This window comes from Triticum aestivum, chromosome 6B (genome assembly GCF_018294505.1).
Source record: "Triticum aestivum cultivar Chinese Spring chromosome 6B, IWGSC CS RefSeq v2.1, whole genome shotgun sequence".
NCBI lineage: Eukaryota > Viridiplantae > Streptophyta > Magnoliopsida > Poales > Poaceae > Triticum > Triticum aestivum.
The window spans coordinates 664,753,537-664,758,466 of record NC_057810.1 but is presented as its reverse complement, the minus strand read 5'-3'; positions in this window follow the sequence as shown (position 1 = coordinate 664,758,466).

The window sequence follows — 4,930 nt, the reverse complement described above, 5'->3', positions numbered from 1 at the left end:
CATGATTCGCCCCGGGTTGCCAATTATGTTGAAGCGTACAATGAGCAAGCACGCCAGGAGGCGTTGGACCTGTTAGATGAAAAATGGGACATGGCTTTGGCTCGTTCGGCGGTTTATCAGCAAGACATGCGGCGTTATCACAGCCACCGGGTTAAAACAAGAACCTTTCAAGAAGGCGACTTGGTGCTCCGGCTCATCCAGGATTAGACTGATATGCACAAGTTATCCCCACCTTGGGAAGGACCCTTTGTGGTCAGCAAGAATCTGCACAATAGATCACACTACCTCATTGACGTTCGAGACAACTCACGCAGTTCTGAGGAGGAGACCCGGCGGCCATGGAACATAGCTCTCCTTCGGCCTTACTACACTTGAGCCATAGGCTTCTTTTATGTACATATTTCACAATGTATATATTATGATCAATATAATAAACCGGCATCCTTGCTACAAGCAGGGCCTCTGCCGTTTTCCTTCAAATATCTTTTGGTTACATGGGAGCTTTAGCTGATAAAGTGGAGTACTACCTGTTAAACCGGCTATCATGCCATATACAGCTTGGGAGCTTCACACCCAAGGGGCTAAAGAGAGTCTGGATGCTATGCACAGCTCAAACATAGGCACCCATTGAGCACAACTCACAAACATTACTTGGGGGCTCTTTGTGCACTGCAACAAAGAGTTTGAAAGGACCCTTGTAATATGCTATCAAGCACGGCTTGGAAGCCTGGTGTATTCACCTAAAACCCCGAGTTAACCTGCCTTCATCAAGTAAGCCACTCCTATCCAGGTAATCCTGGCACGACCCGCCGAACGTTTGACAAGTCAATCTTATACAGACCCTGAACTTGTCAAAGTTAAAACGACGATTGGTTAGTTGGAGGCCCATCTTAAAAGGCTTTGCAAAATGGTTTAACCCAGCGGCCTGGCAGCCCATGAAAAGCCTCGAATTTGGGCCTGGCAGCCCTTGCAAAGTCTCGAATACACGGTTTTATTTGCCTTTGTCAAGATTTTTTCTCTTTTTGATGAATTTTATGTTGAACCGATGTCTATTGACCCGGTATTGCTTTTCAGTCATCATACTAACCCGGTGTTTGTTAACCTGGCTTGGCTTTCAACTACAAGTTGTCAGATCATATTATCAAACTGATGTTTAAAAACCCGGCCTAGCTTTGACTACATGTTGCCAGTTTGATCATCTGGTGTTCATCGTAACCCGGCATGACTTATTACACACCATCACTGCATGGTGAGAGTTATAAAAACTCAAGACTTGAGTCTTCACCCTTACTACAATCAAAGTTGGTAAACCAACTAAGTGATTTCATATCACAGGTATGAGTTATTTCATGTTTATTCAGTTTTGGTTATCAGCCAGGCTTTATCTTGGGCATTATGACCCGTCCGGCGGTAAACCGCCAGGACAATTCTTTTTATGCAGATATCAGAATCGCATGAAAATTATCAAAGTGTAATCAAGCACAACAAATATCATGGCAGATCAACAAAGTCATGCATCAGTGCCACAGAGCAAAGTATCTTAACTAGCCTATTACAAGGCGCTTTGAGGCCCAAAATAATGATTGTTTTTACACAGAACAAAGTCTGTGACAATAACCATATCGCCAGATCAAGACTCATCACCAGGTTGACATGATGCTGACGGATCCTCATGCGTCGGTTCAACCTCCACCTCCCCACCCAGTGGCTGGAAGTTAACAGTGGTCCAGTCAATCCGGGTTAAAGCTTCAAAGACAGCCTCTTCATTTATCAGATTGGACGGTTCAATATCAGGGGCATAAGTGTGCTTACGAATTGGCGGAATAAGATTCTGCACTTCCTTCACAGCAGTGTCAACTCGATGGTTGTTGGCATCATAAAAGGACCGATGAGAAGACAAGTTCACCTCTTCAGCCAATTGACTAGCTACTAGACGCAACTCCTTAGTCAGGGCTTTGAGAGCTTCATTACCAAATGCTGATCCGTTTTCCTGTTCATCTGGGTAGCCTTTGGCGATATCAACTGGATCCAGGTCAGCTATCCATGATTTAGCATGAGTCAGTGTTAACAAAGCACCAGCCCTTGCAACAGATCGCTTCAACTCCTGTATCTGAGCAGGAGTCATTGAGAGCCTGGCCAAGGTGTCCTTGATCAAGGTTGGTGCCGGTTTGTTGTGCGAAGCTGCACAAATGACTCGTTGTGCACCAGTATACAGTTGCTTAATCAATGTGTAAGCTGCCTTCAACTTCATCCGCATATCTGCGCCTAGATGAGCAATGCGATTTCCTGCGATGGTTTAAGAACTTAATGTTAAACCGGCGGAGTTGAAAATACTTCAGAACATGCTATTATAAAGTACTTACCAAAAACTGCAGCTGTCATGGCATTCACTTGATGTTTCAGCCAGTCAGCTCTTCCTCAACCGGCTTAAGAGCTGCTTCGGTGTCTTCAACCCGCTTCAACAAAGCAGCCTTTTCGGTTTCCCAGTTGGTGTGTTCAGTTTTGAATCCATCCTTCAATTGTTCCATGGCAGTCAAAGCGCCTTTTAGCTCCTCTTTGGCTTTAGAGGTCTCTTCTTGCTGGGACTTGATGTTTTCTTGAAGATCGGCGATTTGAGACTCTTTGGTATTTATATCAGCCTACAAAGTCAGATGATAAAGCGGTTAGTATCTCTTAAAGTCCCAAGTGCATAACAAGTTATACACTTGGCACTTGGGGGCTAATGCGGATTGTTTCTTAAACCGGATATTTTAAAGTCCCAAGGTTTAATACAACTATTAAACTTGGCACTTGGGGGCTAATGCCTAATCGATCAGTTAAAATCCAAGCTGAAGGCAGTTGATAAAGACAAAGTGTTAACAGAAAGTCCCGGTTTATCTTGATAAGGTAAATCGGCCCTTGGGGGCTACTCAGTTGAAGTATTCTTAATATTAGAAGACCCGATTTGTCTACAAGAGATAAACCGGCCCTTGGGGGCTACTATGGAGTTGATATACATTGCAAGCAAATTTAAAGTGTTTTGAAGATTACCTCATAGCGCTCCTTCATTAAGTTCACCAAACCGGCCTCATAATCCCGGCTTGTGAAGAGGCGGTTTAAGAATCTAGAATGAAGCTCCTCAGTGCTAAGGTTAACGAAGCTGGACAAATCTGTCTTCCCTTTTCCCTTGCCCATTGCAGCAAATTCCTCTTTGGCAGTATGTTTTGCCAAGACAACTGGGTTGCCAGGGGTAGTGTGACCATTACCAGTGATAACAACATCATCATTGTCACCTTTTGACTGGCTGGGTGGATTGCCAGTATTCCTGGCCAGACTCGGCAGATCTTGGTCTTTGGCCGGGCTGGGCAGATCAGCACGAGGACTGGACGGGTTGACTTTCGGCGGTTCAACATAAGTGTCCTGACTTTGAGGTACATGATCATCAATGGCAATGTCAGCATCTCTATTGGGGCCTTCTGAAATTCTGTCCGTTTCAAACTCTTCAGTAGGGACAGTGGTTTTTTGCTTTCTTGCTCAGACGGGCTTTGGCGCTGTAATATTAAAAAGAGGTCAGTTGGTAAACCGGTGCAAGAAGACAAAGTTAAAAAAAGTGTACTTACCCAGGGACGGTCTTGAGGGGAGGCATTCGAGTGGTTGATCAACCGCCCGATGAAGAATTGGAAGACACCTGGTAATTCGAGTTAGATGGATTAAGAGGGTAACGGAAGAAACCCTTCAAGGGATAAAGACTTTCGGGAGAACAAGAAACCTACGGACGACGATTCCGGTTTGGTGTATCTGGTAAACCGAAAGAAGTGACCTGTTGGCCGCTGTGCCGGGTTGTGCGACGACCCTCATGTTGCCGTGTCTTCAAAGAAAATTGTGGATCCAAATGAGCAAGAGGGTGAGAATATTTTACTTTCCGAACTGTATAGCGAAGTCTTTGAACCGGCACATGTTCTGAATCGGAAGAAAGGATGATTACCTCAACATGGTCCGCACGACTGGCTTCTGCATCATCCTGGTAATAGTCATTGTCAATAAGATGTACGAAAAATGAGCCAAGGGAGTCAAGTTCTACCTCATTTTCCGATTCATCGACATCCTTAGGTGGATCAGAGGACTCGGCAGTTTTCTTCTTGCCCACCTTCTTTATGACTCTGCTTTTTGGGCGTTGAGTCCTCACCGGTTTGTCTGAAGCTTTTCTCTTCCAGAAAGAACTGTTGGCCTGTAAAAACAAACAAAGGATTATCAGAATAATGTTAAAGCGGAAACGGGTCAATAAAGGTGGAAAAGGGTAAAATTCTTACTGCTGGCGGTTTGTTGGAAGTACAAAAAGGATCCAATCCGGTCTTGCTGCATTGAGCGATCGGTTCATCCAACATCTTCTTCACGGCTTCAGTGACTTCGTCATCAATTTTTTCTATCTCATGAGACCGTTGAGGGTCTTTTACGTCTCCGGTATACTCATACATCAATCCGGAGCGGTGACTTAAGGGAAGGATACCCCATGAAACCCAACATCAAACAAGGTCAATGCCGGTTAAGCCATTTGCCAGAAGGGTCCGGAGCATAGCAAGCTGAGGTGCATACGCTTGTCATTCTTTGGCTGTGAGTCGTGCTGGCAGTGGGTGGCCATTGCTGAGCCGGTGAGCATGGTAACCCGGCAGAGGGTTTTCATCAGCAGTCGTGGTGTTCTGACAGTAGAACCATGTTTGATTCCAGTTCTTTGGATGGCTGTGGTGTTTGGCATGAGGGAAATCAACTTCCTTCCTCTTCTGAACTGACACGCTGCCAAGTTCCCTGTTGGGGCTGTCAAAAAATTCGGTGCGGCGGTTTAAGTGGAAAAAGTCTCGAAAGAGTTCCACAGTTGGTTCTTCTTGAAGGTAAACTTCGCAGAACACTTGAAAGTTGCATATATTGGACATAGAATTTGGTCCAATGTCTTGAG